Raw genomic sequence first — 24,649 nt, forward strand, 5'->3', positions numbered from 1 at the left:
GCTTTTCTCACCATACCCAGAGCAGCTTTTCATCAGTCCCGTTCTTGGTCTGTCTTCCTTGACTAGTGTAAACTCTGTGGCAGTGCATGAGCGGAGATGAGGGTTTCTAGCTTGGCTGGTGTGTGGTGATTTATGAGGGATGGTTGCTTGTTGTTCTTGGGTGACTGCGGATTCAACAGAATGTTCCTGCACAAAGATAGTTCTGCTCTCCCTACTCCAGAATAAATTTGTGAAATGTTGCTATAAATTATTGGGATACAATAGTATCAGCTGTGGCTGGCAATGTGGACTGTGCAGCAGCAAGAACAGAAAATACAGGGGAGGATCTGCAGCTTTGCTGTAAGGACAGTCCTAGCTGTGGGAAAGGAATTCACAGGTGGCTTTGCGCTGTTTCCCACATCCCTGAATTAGAGATAATGAGGAAACAAGCTAGAGACGAGTGCACGGAGAAGCTAGACCAATGATAAGTTGTTGTCGGCGCGTGCTGTAGTTAGTTGCCTATATATACTCTGTGAGAACCTGCAATAAAGGAGGACGATTATACTCGCATCGAGGTTGCATCGTTACTCGGGACGGTCTCCCTTTCCGAGATCTGTTAGCAGAGGATGGTTACTCGCCAGATAGTCCAGCTCGACTGAGTTCTCCGAGACTGCGGTAAGCAGCTAGAGGAGGGGATTGGGAAAATTAACGGCTGAGAGGAGGACGATTATACTTGCATCGAGGTTGCATCATTACTCCAGGACTGTCTCCTTTTCCGACACCTAGCACTTAGCAGTGATGGAAGATGTGAGGAGCACACAGTCATTTATCAGTATATTCACACCTACAGTGCTGGTATTGGTGTTATGGAAACTCATGTTATGGACACATCTCAGGGAGAAGAAAAGGGAATTGGCTCCCCTTTTTACCCGATGTGCAAGTCAGAAGATATACAGAAATTTGGCGTATTTAATGTCAGTGACAGGTTGGTTGGACTCGTTTCCCAAAGGAGTGAATGACTGGTGATATTACAACTGGCCTTTTTATTAGACTGTCATACACTGCTGTTTGTGACCTGGCAGTAATTTTGAACAGAAAACAGTCCTGCTTGGATCTTAATGACTTTGTTATCAGTTGCATGAAGTAGCAAAACTAGTCTTTGTCTCAGAAAATCTTAAAGCCTCATCCCTTAGCTTTTGAAGGGTAAAGAAGTCTTGAGCCATAGTTTTTTTGGCAAACTTGAGATGCACCTTCTTTCCTAGAAGAGGGAGCTCGTGTCTACGTGGTCAGCATTGAAACAGCATGCCATAACCAGAAGGTGATCTAGATATACCCATGGTCCAAGCAGTGTCATCTCATGGACTATGTCATTAAGTCAACACTCAACATCTCTGGTAATAGAATCACCCTAATGTGTGGTGCATGCTTCTGCTCAAAGCATTGTCAGACTTCAAATAAAAACAGGTCTTTGCCTGGAAAATAATATATATATATATATCATATAATATATATATATTATTTTGTCACAGAAAATTCTTAATGCTAAATCTAAACCATTGCAAAGCTAGAAGTGCATTGTAAAACAGGGATCTGGGGAGTTGTTTCATGTATTTCCATCATCTGTTTCAGGACAGAAAGTGATGCCCTCTGGAGTGTGCCCATCTATCTCAGTTGACTACACAGGGACAAAACCTGCTGAGTTTAGACTAGACTCTTAGACAGCTTCATGTGATGAATCTTACCCTTAGTGTACTGGCTCTCAGTCTGAAGAGAATGGTGATACAGGAGGCAGGGGCAGGAAAACGTCTAATATCTTATGAGCTCACACAGCCTAACACATCAAAATAATTGTCCTTATGACCTTATCTTCTTCAGAAGGACTCAGGCATGCAGAGAGCTAACTTCTCTCTTGCTGAAAGCTTTTAGCAGTGGTGAGGGTTTCTGTGCAGCTCACAGAGAGTATGCAGCACTTCCCAGGATTTGGACTTTGGTGCTCCCATGCTGCTTCTGACAACTCAAAGCATCCCTTGTAATGAAAGGACAGAAAAGCCTGGAATTGATTTATGAGCAGGTGGAGCATGTAGGCACACTTCTGAGAGCAAGGCCTGTTGTTGTAGCTGTAAACTACCCGATTAAACATTAATCCTAACCATGTGGGACTTAGCTCACCAGAGGTGTAATTATTTAATCGGTAAATGTAATGGCTTTGGATATATAAAGAACTGTTGTGCACTTCGTTACAGATGAATGACGCAAACTGCAGTCACAGATTTTCGCCTTGAACGTACCCCATGAGCCCCATCACAAGGAACAAGTTCATTTGTATGTCTTGTGCTGTCCCAACTATATGTCTTGTGTGCTCTTAAAATTAAAAAAATGAAAAGAGTAACAAACATCTACATGGATAGTAACGCAGCCTCTAAATACCATCTGCAAGTTTGGACTACTAAGGACTATTCAGTTAAGTACAATCAAAGTGAGGGAAAACATTTTGTGGAGAAAATGAGGCACTTTTTTTTGTGTGAACAGGTAATTTTGCCTTTATCAGCTAGCTCTTTCCATTTCTGCTCACAAAGGTACCCTCTTCTGGCCTTCTATAACTATGTTATGTAATGTATAACTTAATTCATTTGCAGAAAGGAGAAATCAAGTAATGTTTTCTTCCTTACATTGTAGCTTAATTTCCCTCTCCTGGACTTAAAATTGGTATAGAATGAAATGGTCTATTAATAGCAATGGGTTCTTTTCTTCCGTTGTGGTCAGGGAATTTTTTTAAAAAGCTTTCTCTCTTTTTCTTTCTCTCTTCCTTCTAGTTTTAACTTTTAAGTTAATTACCTGGCTTAACCAACTTCATGACAAGAGTATAAATCTACAAGAAAGTCTTGTTCTATCTAAGTCTGATTTTCTTTTTTCCTGCATAGGGAAGGGAAACACAGCTAAAAATATCACACAGTTTGAACCGTGAGCATAGAAGAGAAACTGGATTGGGAAGAGATGGGCAGCAAACTTCAAACACACAAAAGGCTACAGCAGGAAGCAAAGGAGCAGTCTCTTTTCCAAGCATATGGTAGCTACAACAAGAAGTAATGAACCTGTAGGAAGAGAGTAAGAAAAAAATTCTAAGCATAGATGAGGTGAAGGTCTGGAATACATTGCCTGAAGGATGATCGTATTGGAGATCTGTAAGAAGAAATCAGGCAGGCAACTGTAAATAATGAGTTAGGTGTGGTTAAATGGACACTCGGGGCTGAGGTCCCTTCCAGCTCAATTCATTGGCCTCTGTGATGTAGAGCTTCCTCTTTGCTATGAGATAATGACTAGGGGGATGGGGCCAAATGAAGGAAACCTATTGATAGGAGTCACCTTTTTGCTATAGTGGTCTGTTTGGGAACAGACAATATAAATGAGGTTGATGAAGATATGTGAGAAGGCATGCTGTTGATGCAGGAGGACTTTGCTGAGTGTGTGCTCCCAGGCTGCAGCTGATTTCAGTCCCTACAGCACCTTCTCAGCCCAGCGTCCAAGTGCTAAAGCATGAGGAATTACTTGTTACTGTGCAGGTAAGTCCCCATTTATCAAGCAGAACATTTACGGGCTATCAGTGAGCAGATCTTGACAATGTTTATTTTTCTGAGTTGGCCTGCTCCTGAATTTTATGCAGCTTAGATCTTATATTGCTCAATCAGCAGATCTGATAGAGGAAATCTGCACAATTAAGATGATTAATTTTCAATGCCACCTGTCTTAAAGTATATAAAGTATACCTGTTCTGCCATGAATGATTACTACAGATGATGAATCAGCAAGGATGGGCCCATGTTTAACACTTTGGTTTGTGATTTTGTTATAATCTCTGACATGACTGATTATGCTGTGGCCTGGAGCAATTTATCGAATTAATGAATTACTTACTAATACATGAGTGTGATTAATTGAGGTGTCTGTTTGGATACTATTCAGCATAATGAGGCTTGAGCACTGGCAGGTGCAGCCTGTGGGCCTGATTCTGACTTCCAGGAAATGATGGGAAGTCACTGGGATAACCCATGTCAACAGAGATCACAAGACTGTGTCAAGTGAACTCCCATGGTGAGGGTAACGGGTACCTCTTAGTTCAGCTACCTGGTAGATTTGCAACCACGCATTTCTCACAAGTGAAAATGTTGTCTCCCTCCTGCCACCTTCTCTTCCTTTTCTTCCTTCAGCTCTTACTTTTCTGTCCACTTACTCTAATTTACTGCCACCACCTGCAACGACAAGTGAAGAGTAGCAGAAGCTGGCCAGCCCCTGGAAGGCTGGTGTGGAATCAGGGCCTGCTTTCTTGAAATAAAGATGATGAAAGGAAAGTCCTTGTAGTAACTGGTTCGGCCTGTCCCTAATTGTGTGTTTCAGATTTGGTATGTTAGCATTCTGCCTATAGCAGCACCTGGCCTTCTTTTGGATGATGACTCTCTCAGAGAAGTTTAAGCAGTGACCAACAGAAACTGAACACTTGAATATTCCATGCTATCCTCATCTTTGACAGCAAGTAGGAGAGGGAAAGAAAGAAAATCTCAGTTGTGTCAGATAACAGTGTATTTGCCTCCAGCACCTCTCACTCTGCACATGCAGCTGGACAGGCAGAGGGGCCAGCAAGGTGGTATGTCCTGGGATGGTCCTCACCGTGCTCCTCCTCAGCCTGCCCTGTATCACCACCACATGGGTGATGGGTAGCAGTGAATGAGAAACCTTTGCCCAGCTAAATTGTCCCCCCTCGTTCAGATGAACCCTGAAGGAGCTAATCCAAGGAAGGTCAGCAAAACTTGCTGTATGATAGGAAAATTGTAGGCCTGATACTTTCCCTCTCAGAGGGGTGATTTAGGCCTGTCTTGGTAGAAACAAATGGTGTAAAGCCGCTTGAAGAAGGAATTGGGTCTCTGCATGGGTTGCTTGTGGGGCTTCTGGGAGCTGAAGAGTGAGAAAGGGGGACACAAGGCTCTGTGGCCTAATTTCTGTGCTGCTATGGAGGATGTGCCTATGGATCATTGCTATTTTGCTGAGGAGCTGAGTTGTTGATAATGGCTAGAAAGCCACAGAGCTTATTGCTCCACAGAGCAATACACCCTTTTCTACAAAATGGGCTATTAGCACTTGTGGCACAATGAAATGACTGTCTTTTCTAGTCCCTCATTACAATAGCTTAACTGTAGTTTTACTTTTGCTAACTCTTTTACGGAATTGAAGGAAAAGATGTTAGTAGGATTACTGGAGAATGAATTCTGGTGGTAAAGCAGATGTATTTGGACATAAGTAGTTTTGGTCTCCAGGTTAATGGGTTTCAATTTCAATTGAGAAAGCTTCTCTTCTACTGAGCACATTTTCTTAGGGTGCTTCTGGTGATCCACTTCCATGGCAGATGGAAAATCTTCCAGATGCTCTGGCCTTTGTACTACAGTCATAGGTCCTGGGTGCCTGGGCTTGCAACACAGACCCACAAATACCTGTGTCATGCCTGAGCAGTGGGTCTGACTCCTTGTGACATTAGAGCTTATACGAAGTGGTTGTGGACTCCACATGGTCCTTTCAGGCCAGGAACCCAGAGGAGAGTGTACTTCCCCATTAACTACACCAGGAGCTTCTGTTCAGCACCCCTTCCTCCTACTCTGGTGAATCTGAAGGTGCAGCTCTCTAAGACTGAACAGCCTTGCAGTTCATCTGGCCTTGAAAGGAGAAGCAAGGTAAAATGGGACAGGCCGTGTCAGAGGCAGTGTGTGGAATAGCTCAGTGAGGAGCCTTCCAAATAGCCCCCTTGGGCAGCTGGAATTCACTGAGGGTAATGAAAGCCTGAGAAGTCCACGTGACTCACTGGTGGCTGTTTGGGTTCCTGTCTGGAAATCAGGACCGAGGAATTCAGACTGCGCAGCTGTTAATGACATGATCTCTTGAGATAAGCTTTGCATGTGAGGGATATTTATTTTTTGTGGATAATTTGTAAGGCCATCATTAGCTTTTTTCTTGACCCTTATTCCCAGGATAGTGAAAAACAATTTAATTTGCAAATAGTGTATTTCAAGGTCTATGATTCTTCAAAATCTTCTTGAAACAGCAATGAAAATACTGAGCACTGTCTCTGTGGCCCAGAGCTTGCATGGTAGCTTTCTTACTGTATTAACGCCTTAGAGTATTCTCCTCTTGTACAGGCTCTCTGCAATAGAGATATTGACAGAAAGATCCCTATGATTCTAAGTATAACTCTCTGTGAGAGAGTAGAGAAAGATATTTGGAGGAGAGTGGGAATAATTGTTTTTTTCCCCATTGATGTGATGTATTGAACAATGGATTTTTTTTTCCACTCTTCTCCATGTGAAATAGAAGTTCTGTGAATTCTGGGGCTGAACAAAAGATTCAGCTAGTCAGAGAAAAGCAAATGCAAAGGGAATAATCTGGGGAAGGAAGAAACAGAATGATAACCAGAGGTGTAAAATGGAGTTGGTAGTTAACTGCATGAAGCACCTGGCTGTCTGTGTTTGCATGGGATTAAATGCCCTTTGGAAGGGATATGAGGCTAAGTGTAGTCATTTAGTCAGCGTGGGTGACCCAAGGGGGTTGGACAAAAAAATGTTCAAAATTCCAACAGCACTCAGCTCAGATTAAATGCTCTGGTTCATTATTAAGACTTCTGAAGATTTGTCGTAAAAGAGAGTATCACTTTATTAAAAGTGTTTGGGCTCTGGGGCTCGTGTCTCTATGGCAGAGAGCCCAAAGTGCTGACCTGGATCATTACTCCAGAGCTGGAGAGCTTGGGAAGAAACACATCTCTTCTGGGGTTTGTCTCAGAGCCCTTTGGTGGGAACCCTGACTTTGGATTTGCCAAAAATTCATCCTCTGAAGACATTGCAGCTACAAGACTTTGATGAAGTGGGATGGTGTGTACGTTTTGAAGCCTGTCTAGAGTGTAGTCAGTGTAAGTGCCATGATACAGGTTTCTGAAGGGCAGACACTGTCCTGGTCTTGGCTGAGATAGTTTTCTTTGTAGAGGAGAGTATGATGCTGTGTTTTGGATTTAGGAGAAAAATAATGTTGATAATGCATGGATGTTGTTGCAGAGAAGTGCTTACATGGAAGCAAGGAGTTTTCTGCTTCTTGTGCTGGCCTGCCAGCAAGGAGGCTGGGGGTGCACAAGGAGTTGGGGGGACACAGACAGGACAGCTGGCCCAGGCTGGCCAGAGGGATAGCCCATACTCTTTGGTGTTGTGTTGAACTAAGAAACTGGGGGGGTGTTGGCTGGAGAGGCAGCTGCTGCTCAGGGGTGGGCTGGGTATTGGTTGGCTGGTTGTGAGCAATTGTGTTGTGCATCATTTGTTCTGTGTATTTTATCATTATTATTATTTTCCCTTCCTTTTCTGTCCTATCTCAAAGGATGAGTTTTACGTTTTCCCAGATCTTCTCTCCCATTCCCACTGGGGCGGGGGGGAGTGAGAAAATGGCTGTGTGGTGCTGAGCTGCCTGCTGGTCTGAGCCCCAACACAGTTCTAGATAATAGTGTGAAGCCTGAGTGCCACACAAGAGGTGCATGAGAACAAGGCTTTCAATTTCCACTGCACGGCCATGGATAAAGACTTAAGTGCACAAACAAGAAGGTACAAGTCATTATTTCTGATGCAAAACTTTCCTTTTGCTGTTTTTATTGTATGTTAGGCACAGACTCAAGGCATGCGTAGTGTTACAGTTTGCACTAGTACCCTCTGGATTCTCATCCCACTGAACAGCTGATAAATTGTAGAAAAAACACTGAAACATGTGACTTGACCTGCCTTAGCAAACCTCAGCATAAATAGCACAAAAGGGAGGGAGTGATGGGTCCTCCCTGAAGGAGGTGCCTTGGTTCCACTCTCCGGGGGCTTTTCCTGGCATCGTGCTTTCTCCAGGTGCTGCAGTACAGCTATTCCTTAAAAGCCCTGCGGCGCCAGAGGCATTCTTTTCCTTGCTTCTATTCATTTTACTTGATGTGCTGATGTTTCTTTGTGGAAAGAAGCCCTTTGCTGAAGCCTGTATTGGAAGGGAAGTGACAGCCAGCGCAAGCTGTGGCACCTGGACCGAGTGCTCAGAAATCAAATTCACTTTTTCTTTCTCAAGCTATCCTGCTGTGCAGGCAAGCAGGATACATTACTCCTGATGGTCGTGGGTTACACACACCAGAGTAATGGCACTGAGAAACTGTGAAATAGCTTTCTATATGATCAAATACTGTTAAAGATCAGAAAAAGCAATGAAAACCAGGGTGTTCAGGCTTACAGTCAGACTTCTCCTTTTCAACGGTGCCTGCCCCCTGTGGTGTTCAGAAGTTGGACCTCTGAGCAGCAAAGCACCTCCTCCTCTCTTCCCCTTTTACTCTGGTTGTGTTATCTGCAGCAGAGTGGGTTATGGGTGTCTCGCTCTGGAGGCTCCCTGCCCCAGCATGGGGGTCAATTGTGGACCTCCTCCCCTGCGAGAGGATCCGTCTGGGTCCAGGGGAGGACACCCGGCTGATGGAGTGACCCATGTGTCTTCTGCACAGGGACACTTATTCACAGAGCCTGGGATGCCTGACAGAGAAAGACAAGCCCAGGTGGGCAATCTGCCCGCCCCATTGGTTTTGCAGAGAGCTCTGAGCCTCTGTGTCCTCTCAAGGAGTCACAGGAGCCCCGTCTGGTGAGAAAAGAGCCTCTCATCACAGTGCCTGATTGCGCTGGATAATTACAGTATCCTGTACTTCAGGGAACTCCCTTCTTCCTAAATTTCTGCAAAAACGACTTGAGGAACTAAAAGGGTTGCACTGCAATCAGCTGGGGATCACTGCTATCTGATAGCTCCGTAGCGTCTGCTCTGATTTTCTGTAGCACCCTTGATCTCTGCAAGTAAGCATGGAAAGAAAGTAACAGGCCTGGAGGAGAAGAAGTGAGCTGAACAGAAGTACCTTTTTGTAAGGACAGGTACAACCCATATACGAAGAGTTAGAAGGAGGTGGGAATTGAGACCTCTTCTTTTCTCCTCTTAGACATGATGTTTTTCAGGGGTGGGGTGAGATCCCTGAGCCAAGGGAAGTTGCAAACCTGGCTGCATTGGCTGAAAATATGCTGCTTAACAACACACAGCTGAGGAGCATCCTTGTGTGCTGGCTCACTGACTGTCCATGCTGCTTAAACATGGGGCATGATCCTTGACTGCTTTGGCTCGTGCCTCTTAGTGCTGTCTGAAGTGCTGTCTAGCTGGTTTGTGAGGCTTGTAGCAGTGACCAGATACAAAAAGCATAAAGCTTTTCTTCTCTTGCTTTAAGCAGCTCTCTGCTGCTATTCACAGAGGTGTTGCACCTTCAGATGCCCTGCTGTGCCCTCTTGCCATCCCCCAGGCCTGCAGTGAGTGCTTTTGTCTTCACCATTTAGGAGAGACTCTGATTTCACACCAAAGTTATGTATTGTTCCCTCTGGCTTTAATTCCTCTCATTTCAGTAAACCTGAATCTCCTCCGTTTCCAGTCACAGGGTACAATTCAGTTGTATGTGTGCTCTCTTACAGATATGTAATTGGAGACTGGAAAAAGTGGAGCAGTTTTGAGCTGATGCATGGGAAGCCTCCTATACTTCAGTCCTTTCACCCCAGAGATCAGTCACTCTGCCTTTACTGAGGCAAACTAAACATTTATTGTCCCCCCTGCCCCAGCCAGTGTCAGGCAAGCACAGTACCTCTTAGTGAATCTAATATCCATGCAAAGGGGAAAAAAATGGAATTTTAGCTTTTCTATTATTACTGGTATCCTTGCAGTGCTGTTTCTTCTGACTGTCTGTGTAATCCTTTACTCACGTTTACACTGAAGATTTTCCTGAGGTCATCTTTTCAGTGCTATTACAGGTAGCAGGTAAGTAAATTACCACTGCAGAGCGTAAGCCATAAGCACACCACCAAATGAGTGATGAGTTTGTGTAGCTTCATCTTTCAGAGGTGCACACATAGAGGAACTCAGGAACACAAAGTATCCCCTAAAGTATGGTTTAGTTTCATCTTTAAAGTCTTCATTTCCTATTGTCATAATTCCTGGCTCACAGGACAAGGCAAGAAAAGGGGGACCTTTCTCAATGGCCAGTTTACCTGTGAAAAGTTCAGTTCTCTCTACCTGTCAGTGCGGTAGAGAAGCATGTGGTACCCCAGGACCTTGTCTGAGAGCTACTGCTGTGTCCTACTGGTTCCACTGGTGGAAGGTACCAGTCCTTTGGTACCTTCCACACAGTCCTGTGTGGTGCCATCCCTGATGGATCTGAGTCGTGAATTTCCTTTCATAGTGTGTTATCATTGGATTGTGTTGATCCTTTATACTTGCAGGTATAACTAATTGAGCAGATGATATATTTTACTTATGGTCCGTAAATGACAGTTTTGTTGTTTAATTCCCATTCTTTAAGAAGGCCTCACAGGAGAGCTTCTGTCTGGCAGTGCCCCATGTGTCATTTTTCTTCTTCCAGAGAAGAGCTTGTTTGCGGAAAGGTGTATCCACAAGGACTAATAAAACAGTCCAAAATGCACCTGCTGCTTCAGTGATTAGCAGCAGCACCAGGGCACCCTACAGCATCTCTAGCCAAAGTGTGCAGCCCAAGGTGGCTCAGCTTGTTACCGGCCCCTCCTTCCCTTGGAGTTATCAGTCTGCTTTGACCTTTCTGTCACCTTTACCAGCAGACATTTGGCTGCTTGCTGCTGACTCAGAAGCTGCTGTCTCAGCTGAGAATACCCTGCTTTGTGAGTCAGGCACTGTCTCCAGAGGCAAATGGCTTAAAGGACATGGTTGAAAGTTGGCTCTTTCTGTGCTCCTTAAGCCTCGTGCCGCCAAGTGGATTGGAAAGTGTAAGCAAGTGCTGAATTGTGTATAATTATCATTCTGAGTTTCCTTCTAAGGCCACTCCGTATATCTACTAGTGAAAAATCTGTGATTGTAGTTCACATATGGGGCTGACAAAGAGGTGGGCAAGTCCTCCTTCCTGGCTGATCTTGTGATGGGTACCGCTGATGTGTCAGACAGTGAGTTATGACAAATTTTTTGATTTCATGAGGTTAGGCTGCGTTTTCCCAAGTCCTCCAAGTGGCCATAGCTACCTCCTTGAGTGGCTGACTTTGGAGAAATATCAAGATCCATAAGTAGGCATCACAGATGAGTGTGTGCCTGACTGTTCTGTGTGTTAACATCTCAGTTCTATTCCTCATTAGCAGTCAAAATGTAATAGTGTTTTGTAATGGGAAAATCAACATTCATCAAACTGTTAGTGGAAACCTTTACCTAGAAATATATACGTATGTATAAAATACATACATATACATATGTTATATTATATACATATACATATATTATATACATATGTATAAAATACACATTCACATGTGTGCATATATATTTGTGTGTTTCTGCTATAATAAACTGATGTCCTCGGTACATCAGTCCTAAACCATCACGGCAAGGATGGGTGTTGCAGCTACCAAGCTGGAATCAGAAATATTTTGGAAAGCCCTGTGAAACAAGCAGCTTAAAACCTAGTGAAGCAATTTTCCAAAACTGTTGAGAGAAAACAGCAAAGGTTCATATCATCAAAGAGCATGTGTGCTTCTTGGAGTTAGCTCTGGTAGAATGAGGTGCATATTTTTCTTGTAATTCTTGTAATTGCCAGGCACCTAATTTTTCAACACTTCATGTGTAATTATAAAAATTACTCTGCTATAACCTTTATGTACAAGCAAGATGATTAGCCTGCTGCCAATCACAGTGGTCTTTGTTGTACAACTGCGCATGGCAGATTTGATACCTAAAATGTTTTGTGTTTCTGCTAAAAAAACACGGGCTCTTCAGGATGTGTTTGCTAAATAAGATTTCAGTCATGAACCTGGCTATGAATTCGTTTCTGGTTTCATAAAACTTTAACGTCTGTTAGGTTTTCTTTGGAGGGGATTTTTTTTTTGGTTTTGTATTTTGCAAATGAGTCCAAAATTATGATTGTTCCTTACATTTCAAACAGAAAATGGCAACATCTGTTGGCAACAGCAAGTGTTAACAGCTCAGAAAAAGGAAAATATTTGTAAAGATCTGCAAAGAATTACTGTTTTTCAAAAAATGTTGAGGGTTTGGGGGATGACTTACCACTGAAGACACATGAGGTTACTTTCCCCAGTGGCACCTGGCAGAATAAGGGAGAGATGACTTCTAAATTTATTTAGGATCCAGTTGGTTCTTGCTATTTCACCAAAAATTCCTTGCAAGCTCTGCTATGGCATGAAATAAAGTTCTCTCTTCTGCAGCAGAAGCACCAAGAAAGTGGTAAGTTTTGTTTAAATGTACAAAAGGCCACTAAAATGGATGCTCTTCCCTGCCAGTGAGGGGAACCTGGACCAAAGCTGGGTGAGGAGCAGAGCTTGGGTTTGTTGGGACTCACCTGGTTATGCCCCAGCAAGATGTGAGCAGGTGTGAGCTCAGAAGGAGATACAAGCAGAGGGGTGATGTTGCCACGCGATCTCTCTGCTCCCTCCCAGGAGGGCAGGGAGGGAAAGGCTGTGCCTGTAGTGCTGCCCTGGGTGGCTCAGGAGTGTGTTCCTGTAAATGTGATGTAGGGGTGTCTTGCTGTTTTGGTAGTCATGAGCTGGTTTTCAGTTTGCTGGTGTCTGAATGTGCTTTGTTACAAATGGCTTTAGGAAAAGCTGTGCAAAGTGGTAATTCAGTGCACATTAATTTGCCCCCTGCTGTAAATTACCTTTTGGAGAAGCCTTGCTGCCTCCTTTGGCTGTAGAGAGAGCTAGACACAACTAACGTCAGACAGTATGAATATCTTCCAGGGATATTTAAACCCTGATAATGCACTATGGCTATTTAGTGTGCGTCATGCAGCAGGGGCAGAGCAAAAGGGCTTGGCCAATAATCCTGTGCTGGGCCTCTGACTCTTGTCTGGGACCTGGCAGGTCTTCTTTTAAAAAGAAATCCAGTATCTATTTAAAGACTGCAAGTGATGAAGAATACTCCATATCCCTGAGTAAGCTGTTTCAATGATTAATTATCCACACTGTTAAAAATTCACACCTCATTTCTAATCTGATTCTGTCTAGCTTCAGCTTCCCAGTGTTGGCTCTTTAATAGCTGGGAGAAAAAAGACAGGAGATCTATCTGTGTCTCAGTGCAGCCCCTTGTAAATTGTGATCAAGTCACCTTTTAACCTTCTCTTAGATGAACTGCACATATAAAGATGACTTTCACTGCAAGGAAAGCTTTTTTTTTTTTTTTTTTTTTTTTTTTTTTTTTTTTCATAGCTCCAGTAATTTTTGAGGTTTTCTCCTGGGTTATTATCTTCAGCAAGGTGACTTTTGGGTGCATGCAGTAGCTCTGCGTACTCGGGGCTGGAAGAGACTCCTAGAAGCCTGGCTTAGATCTGGGACATCCCATGGGGATGGAAGCAAACCCATTTTCTCCTCTCCCATGAATGGGAGGGTGGAGGGAATGAAAAATGTCCATAACTTCCTCCCCTCCTCCCCCAGATTAGCTTTCAATGGGGCGTTTAAGATAATTGTTGTGCCATTTCAGAACAGAAAATGTTTTTGTAGAATGGCTTTGATGGGTTTGCACAGATGTTTTCTCCACTCTACTGTTTGCTTACAGATGGGGGAAGCCTCCCTAAAGCTTTTTTTGGACAGTGGAAAAATATCCTTAATGTGTTCTCCAAAACTGTGTATGATGTGGAGGGACAGCTAGATTTATGAATAACTGGGAAAAATGGGAACATCAATCCTTTTCACATCCAGGCTTGTCAAGTAATTTAATGTCCTCAAGCAGCAGACAACATCAATATAAAGATGCAAATTACCTTTGCTTTGGTCTGACTGATATTTAGGTGGGGATGATAGCTTTTGGTGACCATGCCTTTGGTTGAAAAGAACTGGGTGACTGAAGCAGGCTAGCAGCTTGTAGGCAATCCTGGGGGCTGCCCCATGTTATGGGACCATGTGGATCTGGATGTTAGCACTGTGACTGGGTTTGCAATGCTCTTTACTTGGGCTTTGCCAGCATTGCCCTGGAAGAAGGAAGATGCTGTGCAGGCTTCAGCCATCACATGCTTATCCTGGTCTCTGTGTGGCCATGCCAGGCTAAATTTTGAAGGCTGTTGCTACTTGAGCTCTGCAGCTCCATGTTTTCCTTGGAGCTGTCTCCTGGGCAGGCAGGGTGTGCAGTGGTGTTAGCGGTTCTTTGACTCCTGGGAGTAACTGGAGACAAAGCTACCACGTTACCCTCAGCTTCGTGAAACTGATTATGTACATTATGCCTGAGTTGGCTCACATTTGGCAAGTAATTTGCACAGGTTGATGAACTTCAGGTGAGAAACCCTTGTACTTTAGTGCAGGTAGAAAGCTGTCAACCTCACTGAAGATCTTGATACGGCTGGGATGCTCCCAGGCTCTGCTGCTTGGTACCCTGACCTAAACAGCTGCCGTGCTTTGAGTAAGACCAGTGACACTTCATCCACCTCTTCCCCACTCCCAGTGTCTTAGCCCTTGTAGTTTACTGTGTGTTGCCAAGAGTCTTAACGGAAACAGGAAAGAGGTGCATGCACTTAGACTGATAAAACTCATTCCATATTAGCTTTGTAAACATACGCCATTTGAAAGCAATGGGATTTAAATCACTGATTTGTAATTGTTATGCTGGTTGACTTGCTGGCAGGGTAAGAGATGTTTAGCTCTGCTTGTAAACACTTGACCTTTTTATTTGTATTTTTTTTTTTTTTTTTTTAAGCTGAGGTATCCAGCCTTCCAATAAGTGCCACTTAAAATTGGATCATTTGCACAGCTCATTTTTGTGGCCCAGGAATAAGTTGCCAATGGGCAGAAGCAGCCACTGCTGACTGACCTGTTACTTGCTGTATCAGTGAGCTCCATAGGACTTCTGAAGCCATGTTAGATATTGGCCTGATTTCTGTTGATTTGTCAAGCCAACTGTGGGTGAAGCACTGCTTTTATATAGTAGAGGCTGGGTGCTTTTGCTCTGAAAGTAATTGTGACAGAGGGCATTAGCTTTGACCTGCCACAGTGAAGCTTTGACTTCTCTTCCCAGGCAGGTGTGAAAAGCCCTGTGGTAAAGCTTGCAAATTGCAAAATATCAAGAGCTGCCTGGGCCAGAGGTGAGTACTACAGTCGTGTTCTTCTGACTAGCAATTTGGTACCAAAGCCAAGTGGTTTTAATTCCCCTGTCAGTGGCTGTGATCGTACCTCAGCCTCGCGGAGAGGTGACGTGCCTGTCATACGCACAAATAAAGGGAGAGATGTGAAGCCTGACAGCACTGCAAGGCCTCTGTGTTTGAGAACGTGGAGCTGATCACACCATCACTGAATTCACCCTGGGCTGAGGGAGGAGGAACTGCTGGGGACACCTGGCCAGAGCCCCTCTGGAGATTGTTAACGCTGTGTCCTAGTGTCATTGCAGAGCATGTGGCTGTTTTCTGTAAATACCCTTGGATTTCCATTGTGTGGGGTAAGTGTGAGCCAAATGAACAGGCTGGTCTTTTTGTAAGTTTGGCTGGACTGATTCTTTGTGTTAACTGCAAACTGGGCCATATAAACAGCACGTTTTGTGTGCTGTGACGAAATCTCTTTACCTATCTGTTCAGATGCTTGTAGAAAGATTCTAAACTAAGTTTTGGAATACTTATCTAGAAACCAGTGTTTGTTCCTGGAGAAACAGGTTCCTAAATGACAGTGGGAAATCCATGATGGGTGAATACCAATGTTTTAGGATACCCCTCTTTATTGACACTTCCAGAACCTGCCCCTTCACTCTCCCCCTACTCTTTTCTCTATGCCACATCAAGTTTCCCTTTCTGCTCAGATCCAACAGTGAGCAGCAACAGGATCAAATACTTCAAAAATTAGAGGAGTATGTGCTACAGGAGATCTACAGGCTTGAGACCCAGACACACAGTACAGGCTTTTGGGCTGCCGAACATCAGTTTGCCACTGGACACCTCAGACCTTGATGAAGGCACCATGGACTCATCTCAAGAGATGTTTTTACACTGAAAAGACTGACTGTGAAGGTGGTGGTGTTGTAGGGGTGAGGCAAAGCTTGAGTCCTTCAAAGCACTTCTTCCCCCTTGCTCCTCAGTGTGCAGCAGGGCACTGCTGTCAGCGCAGGTGAGGCAATTTTTGACTGTCAAAGGCAGCTTTCTGCTCACCAAATTCACCCTCTTTTTAGCTCCTCACAGTGTGTAAATCCCTACTGCAGATCTTGGGCTTGGAGCTTGCTGTTCCACTTTAGGAACTCCTGTCAACTTGTCTCCAGTGTCTCCACTTGGCTCAGTGAGGTGTCTGCAGTGATGTATGGTGGCATCTCAGTGCATGAGAAGATACTATTGCCACCATCCCAAAGGCCTGGATGCCAGTACGATGTCTTGATTAATGGAGCCAAAATACTGAGTTGTGGAAGAAGCTGTTCTTGTATGCATCTTTGATTTCTTTTGCCCATGTATTTGGACATCTCTTTTGTCTTGGACCTGATCTCTAGAAGTATCACGTGGGGAAAAAATAATACACGCTTTTAAAATTCTTTTTATTTTTTTCTTGTTTTTAATTCTTTCTGGTAATCATGTAAAAAAAGGCAGGTGGTGTTGACAACAACTAGAAATTTGCTGAGTTGGCAAGAGTGAGGAGACTGACAATGACTGAGGAGGAAATGTTAGCCATGCCTGTTTCAAACCCTTCATTTCATATCCATTTCATCTTGGAGACCAGTGTTTGCTTTTGGCAGAAAACAAATGGGTTAAAGGCTCAGTGCTGTGACCTTCTTCCTTCTGGTGTGAAGTGTCTGCAATAGCTCTCACCCTGAACTGCTGCAGCAGAACTAGGACAGGACATATTCCTCATCCCTTCTTCTTCCCCTATTGCTCCTAAAATGCTTTCAGGCCTTCACTGTCATCGTGAAGAAGGGCACACACTGTTGGTGTTGTGAGGCAAATGGAAAAAAAGGAAGGAAACACCTTTTCAAGCTGCCTGTAACAGGAGCTGACAGTAGCAGCCAGCAACACAGAGGAGAGGACGTGTATTTTGGTCAACTAAGACATTTTCCTGTGAATCACCTTCCCTTTTTCATTCAAACCCATTCTGCTCCAAGAAGCCATCAACAAACTCAATAACTCAACAAAAACAAACCATATATCTGCTCAAGAACAGACCATTAAGTCTGTAGCATCCTGCTTGCAAGCTGTATAGGTGTGGATCGGTTCCATGTAGTTAGGGATCCTGCCAAAGACTTCTCAGAAGTGACTAATGATTCTGTGTGCATCAGTTTTTTGGCACCTGAACACCCACCCCCTGAAAGTCTCATCCATTATACATGCTGTTATATAACAAGCAGCCTAGTCCTTCCTCATCAGGGCAGTGCTCTGGTTTCCAGGGGGAACGGATTAAGCCTTCAGGTTTCTCCCCCCTTGCATTCACCAAGAGCATTCCATAAATAGTGTCACCCCTACGTACGAACCCTCAAAATCCATCTGGATATCTGTGTAGAGCTTAGGGTAACTTCAGTGCTAGAATCATGCAGAATTAGCAGATTTTTTATTTTATTTTATTTATTTTTTTCTTCTCAGCAGAACTGGCAAAATATTATCTAAATGCCACTTCGTTTTAAATATATCTCTTCATCTGAGTTGTTTGGTACATATTTCTCTGGGTTGTTTGCATAAATTTAGCTATTAAGAAAAAAGCAGGGTGGGTTGGAGAAAACCAAAACAGTGTTCCTTACGCATCTCTCTTTCACCAGTGAGCCAATGCTATTTTGTACAGCCCTTCTAGGCTCTTGTTGCATGTTTTTCTAGCAGAAAGAGCAAAACACCAGCAATTGCTGAAATGACTGGGAAACCCACCACTGAGTTCAGCAGAGCCAGGAACGTTCCTCAGGTGCTATGAAAGCACCCCGCAGATGCAGATATTCTGGCATGACAGCAATGAAGAAGAGTCTGAACTGTCTTCCTCAGTTGCAGCTCTACTACAAAACCCAGATGTAGATCTAGAAAGTAGGTTATTTCAGTAGACCACTCCACATGCCAGGAAGCCCATGGATTTGGGTTTCTTACTGGCTATTTTGGCTGCTGTTGCTGCATTGGGCATGGCCCATGGGTGTGCAAGGGAAGCTGTTACCTTCCAAAAATCACCTGGATCAACACCAAACACTGTTGTTCCCCCATCAGGGACAAACCCCAGGGCCCTCTGGATGGCTTATAGCCACACCATACCTCCCAGAGTTTTCTTGGCAGGAGTAAATTTGTGGTGTGTCCCTCTTCCAATGGTAGGTGTAATGCAGTTCTTCCCACGCTGATGAGGTGCCATGAGCCTGGTCTGCCTGGTGTGAAGCTGTGGAGCCTGGAAGTCATGGTCTAGTTTGAGACAAAGCCAGTTTTGTGCTGCAAGAATGTTCTTACATTAAGCAAAAGATCATCAAAAGTTTCAGAATGGACTTCACTAGTTAGATGACTTACATAAATGTAAGGAGGAAAGGCCATTGTTTTTGCAAAGCCACTTGATAATTATCAGCTGAGCTTGACATTTCTGCTAATGGATTAATACAACCGATTATACAGTGGAAGGGACCTTCTGTGTAGAAGAAGCCAATTTCACTTTCAGTTCCAGGTGGGAGATAATGCCCAGTATTATTACTAGAGACATCTGCATTTAAAGTCAAAGATAATTTCAAATATAATTCAACTTCTTGCAAATCCCAGGCCTTTTTGGCCTGGCCAAAAGTAGTTATTTACTTTACTTAGTGATTAAGCTGAAAGCATCCCTTTTTTCCCTTTAGAATATTTGTTACCCTTTAGGGAGATAAGATTTGAGTTCTGACTATCATTAATTCTTTCTATAAACACCCTCTGATGAAATACTTTTGAAAAGCACACACAATGCTCTTCTCTTCCTTAGCCACAAATCCTGCACACTCTGGTCTGCAGCTCCTGTCTGGTCTCTCATCTCTGTTATGGAGCTGTGGTGTTTGGCTGGTGGCTTAATTTTGATCCTCCTTTCAATCTCCAGTATTAGGAAGAGAAGGAAACTCTTCTAATAAGAGAGATTATTGCCATAAAATACTCTTGTATTTTATATTTTTGTTATTGTTAACAACGGTCTGGAAGACCACAAACCTAATGTCTAGAAAGAAATTTTACAGTTCAACTTAAGAAAAGAAAATATTTCAGTAGGAGGAAAGTTTTAATTGGATGTAGGTGAAAAAAATAATTAGGCTGTACTATGCTCTTGACAAACTATCTGTTTAATATCAATTGCTGAATTGCCCCTGCTGGAATCTTAAGGCTATTGAAAAGTAAAGTCCAAGGAGTTGTAGCAATCAATAGGAATGTGGTTATTTATATATATTTGCAATGAAAGTCTTAATATTTTTAAAAAACTCTATTGACTTTTTATACTCCAAAATATTTTGACTAGATACTTAACAGTAAAAACATTTTTTCTTTGGGTAGTTATTTTTGCATGAGTTTTCATTGCTGCCGTGTTCAAACACGGCTTATTATTTATTTATTTATTTATTTCAATGCACTTACTTCCTTGAAATTCCTGCTGGCCCCAGCTCTTATAAGCTTTGTTGCATGATATCTGTGTGTAAGGACAAATTTGATTTATGATCTTTAAAGCAAAATAAGCAGTCTTTTTATCTTCATATACTGGTTGTTACTGCCTCAATATGTCTATTAAATGAGCAGATTTACTTGATGTTCCATGAAACAAGGCAACTGGGCAGAAAATGGCATTATCAGCTCTATGTGGAAGAAGAATAATTATTTTTCTTATGAAGAATCATAAAAGCCAAGACTTAAACCAAATATTTTGCCTGTTTGAGTGTGAGGACACATCTTTGAGGCTGTCTGGGCTGCCCAGGCTCCACCTGTGAAGGTCTGTGAGGAAGCAGACTATGCTGTCTCTCTTTGAATGTGAGTGTGAGGTACAGAATATGGTTGCACAATATTGGTGGAAGAGTTGGCCCCCCAAAAATATGTCCATATCATTCAAATAAATGTTCTCATCCAGATGTGGCAGTTGGTTAGGTCGCAGAATACTTGCTGCTTGACCAAGAGAATTTCTTTCTTTCTCTCTCTCTTTATTTTTTTGCAAGACCTTTTGTCACAGATCTGTGCTGAATGTCTAGCTTCCAGAAGCGCGATTTGATATTTCTGAGGTGACAGATGTAATTTTTTTTTTTTCTTTTCTTTTTTTTCCAGCAAAGAGGATTAGCTAGTGGAATCAATGACCAAGGGGGGAATGATGGATTCACTATCCCTTGATATCTTCATAGCCTGTCTGAGTGTCTTTCTGAATGGTAATCAAAGAGGGGTTGGCTGGCTCTGTGCAGGGGTAACCGGGTGATGCTCTTTGGCCTGTGCAGGATGAGCTCACCTGCTCCATTGGCCTCTTCTGGCCAATCTTTCCTGAGATCTATGAGCTGAGGACAAGGCTCCTTAGTGAGGTATGCATGGACCCATGTCTGCTGCCTCTCTTTCCTGCCACAATGACATTGATATCTGCATGGAGGGGACATTGCCGGTGAAGTCTGTTGTTGTGTGAGGGGGGCAGTGCCCAGCTGTTGGGCACAGCACTGGAGGCTCTTGGGCTGGGGCAGTGACACAAGTCAAAGGACTTGGTGCAGCTGTAACTGGGATGCTTCTGCCCTATGCAGATCTGTTGGCTCCCTCCAAGTTTGAGAAACTGTTACCTCATCTTCATTCTAATCCTGCCCTTCTTACTGCCTCTGCTTCATGCTGTCCCTGTCAGCACCCTCTCTTTTTTCCTTCTCTCTCTTCAGTGTCTTATAGGTCTCTCCTAAACTGTCCCTCTCTCCAATATGATATGCCTTTCCCTGTGTATCTCACCCTCCTTGTGTGCCTCGCTACCTCCCCTCTCCTTTTTCTCTCTTACCTACCCAGACTGTAAGTTCCCCTGGGTCCTGCTACTTTGTGCATATTCGGTAGAGCTGGCTTTTTAGGTTAGTGCTGTAGGAATACACAGAAATATGCCTTATTTGACCTGTTTGTTCCAGAGTGGGCCATGAGGAGGTAAGCACTCAATGCAGAGGTAGGTAGATCCCCATTTATCTACATTAATGCCTGGCTATGTTCTCATTAATCCTTGGTGCTTCAGTTCTGCTGTAGAAAATGTGATTAATAATAACAATAATAATTTGCAAAGATTTTTATTTAAGGGGGAAGGAGGTGAGAGAATTGAAAACTTATAAAAGTTATCCTTCAGATCATAAGGCTGAAAGTTGCACTGAAATTGAAAGTTGTGATTTTTTTTTTCTTTTAGTTCCATATTATTTAGTTTTGTATTCTGTCTTTGCCTTAGAACAAAGGTTTGTTTTCAAGGTTGTGGTTTGCACCTGAAGCCACCACCAACAGAGGACCATTTTTCTCATCAGCTGGCCTATTCATCTAGAAATGAGGAAACAAACAATTTTGAATATCCTGGAAACACAACACAGCCCAGAGAAAGCAGTCCAGGAGGTTTCTGGAGAGCGTGGAAGATAACTTCCTGATGCAGCTGGTTGGAGAGCCTACCAGGGGAGGTGCCCCGCTAGACCTTCTGTTCACCAACAGAGAAGGACTGGTGGGAGACGTGCCGGTCAGGGGCTGTCTTGGGCAGAGTGACCACAAAATGGTAGAGTTCTCGATACTCGGTGAAGTCAGGAAGGGGATCAGTAAAACCGCTGTCTTGGACTTCCAGAGGGCTGACTTTGAGCTGTTCAAGACACTGGTTGGCAGAGTTCCTTGGGAGGCCGTACTGAAAGACAGAGGAGCCCAGGAGGGCTGGACGCTCTTCAAGAAAGAAATCTTAATGGCTCAGGAGTGGTCTGTCCCCACGTGCCCAAAGACGAGCCAGCATGGAAGAAGACCGGCCTGGCTGAGCAAAGAGCTGTGGCTCGAGCTTAGGAGAGGGTTTATAATCTTTGGAAAAGAGGGCGGGCCACTCAGGAGGACTACAAGGATGCTGCAAGGCGGTGCAGGGACAAAATCAGAAAGGCCAAAGCTCATCTGGAGCTCAATCTGGCCACTGCTGTTAAGGACAACAAAAAATGTTTTTATAAATACATCAACACAAAAAGGAGGACTAAGGAGAATCTCCACCCTCTACTGGATGTGGGGGGAAACTTAGTAATCAGAGATGAGGAAAAAGCTGAGGTGCTTAACGCCTTCTTTGCCTCAGTCTTTAACAGCAAAACCAGTTGTTCTCTGGACGCCCAGTACCCTGAGCTGGTGGAAGGGGATGGGGAGCAGAATGTGGCCCCCGCAATCCATGAGGAAATGGTTGGCGACCTGCTACAGCATTTGGATGTACGCAAGTCGATGGGGCTGGATGGGATTCACCCGAGGGTACTGAGAGAACTGGCGGAGGAGCTGGCCAAGCCACTTTCCATCATTTATCAGCAGTCCTGGCTATCAGGGGAGGTCCCAGTTGACTGGCGGCTAGCAAACGTGATGCCCATCTACAAGAAGGGCCGGAGGGTAAACCCGGGGAACTATAGGCCTGTCAGTTTAACATCAGTGCCAGGGAAGCTCATGGAGCAGATTATCTTGGGTGTCTTCATGCGGCAGTTGCAGGGCAAGCAGGCGATCAGGCCTAGTCAGCATGGGTTTACAAAGGGCAGGTCCTGCTTGACGAACCTGATCTCCTTCTATGACAAGGTGACATGCTTAGTGGATGAGGGAAAGGCTGTGGATGTGGTCTACCTTGACTTCAGTAAGGCTTTTGACACCGTTCCCCACAGCATTCTCCTCAGGAAACTGGCTGCTCATGGCTTGGACTGGCGTACGCTTTGTTGGATTAAGAGCTGGCTGGATGGCTGGGCCCAGAGAGTTGTGGTGAATGGAGTCAAATCCAGTTGGAGGCCGGTCACTAGTGGAGTCCCCCAGGGCTCGGTACTGGGACCAGTCCTCTTTAACATCTTCATCGATGATCTGGACGAGGGGATCGAGTGCACCCTCAGCAAGTTTGCAGATGACACCAAGTTAGGTGTGTGTGTCGATCTGCTCGAGGGTAGGAAGGCTCTGCAGGAGGATCTGGAGAGGCTGGACCGATGGGCCGAGGCCAACAGTATGAAGTTCAACAAGGCCAAGTGCCGGGTCCTGCACCTGGGGCACAACAACCCCAAACAGCGCTACAGGCTGGGAGATGAGTGGTTGGAAAGCTGCCTGGCAGAGGAGGACCTGGGAGTATTGGTTGATAGTCGGCTGAATATGAGCCAGCAGTGTGCTCAGGCGGCCAAGAAGGCCAGCAGCATCCTGGCTTGCATTAGAAACAGTGTGGCCAGCAGGTCCAGGGAAGTGATTGTCCCCCTGTACTCGGCTCTGGTGAGGCCACACCTCGAGTACTGTGTTCAGTTTTGGGCCCCTCGCTACAAGAAGGACATGGAGGTGCTCGAGCGAGTCCAGAGAAGGGCTACGAAGCTGGTGAAGGGTCTGGAGAACAAGTCTTACGAGGAGCGGCTGAGGGAGCTGGGACTGTTTAGCCTGGAGAAGAGGAGGCTCAGGGGTGACCTTATTGCACTCTACAGGTACCTGAAGGGAGGCTGTAGCGAGGTGGAGCTTGGTCTATTCTCCCACATGCCTGGTGACAGGACGAGGGGGAATGGGCTAAAGTTGCACCAGGGGAGGTTTAGGTTGGATATTAGGAAGAACTTTACTGAACGTGTTGTTAGTCACTGGAATAGGCTGCCCAGGGAAGTGGTTGAGTCACCATCCCTGGAGGTCTTTAAAAGACTTTTAGATGTAGAGCTTAGGGATATGGTTTAGTGGAGGACTTGTTAGTGTTAGGTCAGAGGTTGGACTCAGTGATCTTGGAGGTCTCTTCCAACCTAGACTATTCTGTGATTCTGTGATTCTGTGTGAATATGGTGTTGTATTTTGCAGAATTTCCTTGCTGCTGGAGCAGGAGAGATGAAGTACTACAGTATTGCAAATGGGGGTCCAACACTCATTTTCTCTGCAGTGGCCTGACCATGCTTCCTCCATCCAGTGGAAGAGGAAAACAAAACATCACCAGAGCTCAGCGATCTGCTCTCACCCCTGCCAGTCCTAGGATTGAGAGATCCTGAAATGTTTTCTGAAATATGTTGGTGTTTCCCAAACTTGGGACTTCAACAAGAGAAGCAGCAAGGGGGACTCTGGTGTGCAGGACATCTGAGTATGTACATGAACTCTTGTTAGAGGGAGGGGAGTGAGAGAAAGAAAACCACGTGCCAGCAACAGTGCTTACATCTCCCTTACCTGTTAATATCCCTGAATAATTACAGTGTTTAAATATTAGCCATTCCTTCAGATTATTTTTTTTCTCTTTCAAACTGATGAACTGATGACCGGTACTGTGGTGATTGTGTTTGGTGAGCAAAATACTGACTTTCCCTGGTAGGAAATAAACATTGTAGAAATGACTTGGAAGTTTTTTTTTTTTTTTTTTTTTTTTTTTTTTAAGAATTTTAAAATGAACTAGAGAGAGAAAGAAAAGGGATTGCAACAGTTGCAATATGCTTTGGAAGCTGGGAGATTAAATTTCTTTTCCTATTGCTGTTTGCCAGAATGACACAAACTGTGCCTGTCTTTTCTGTTGTGATTCAGTGGCACAGGAGCCAACGTGGACCAGTTTTTCAGCAT

General features: G+C 44.2%; 1 long non-coding RNA gene across 1 annotated transcript; it reads left to right on the top strand.

Moving 5' to 3' along the window:
• The first annotated feature begins 3,332 nt into the window (after positions 1-3,332).
• LOC118172474 lies at positions 3,333-21,465 on the top strand. Its single transcript, XR_004753814.1, has 3 exons — positions 3,333-3,539; positions 3,965-4,074; positions 21,348-21,465. It is a non-coding gene; the product is annotated as an uncharacterized LOC118172474 (long non-coding RNA).
• Positions 21,466-24,649: the final 3,184 nt, after the last annotated feature.

Source organism: Oxyura jamaicensis, chromosome 1 (assembly GCF_011077185.1).
Source record: "Oxyura jamaicensis isolate SHBP4307 breed ruddy duck chromosome 1, BPBGC_Ojam_1.0, whole genome shotgun sequence".
Classification (NCBI taxonomy): Eukaryota; Metazoa; Chordata; class Aves; order Anseriformes; family Anatidae; genus Oxyura; species Oxyura jamaicensis.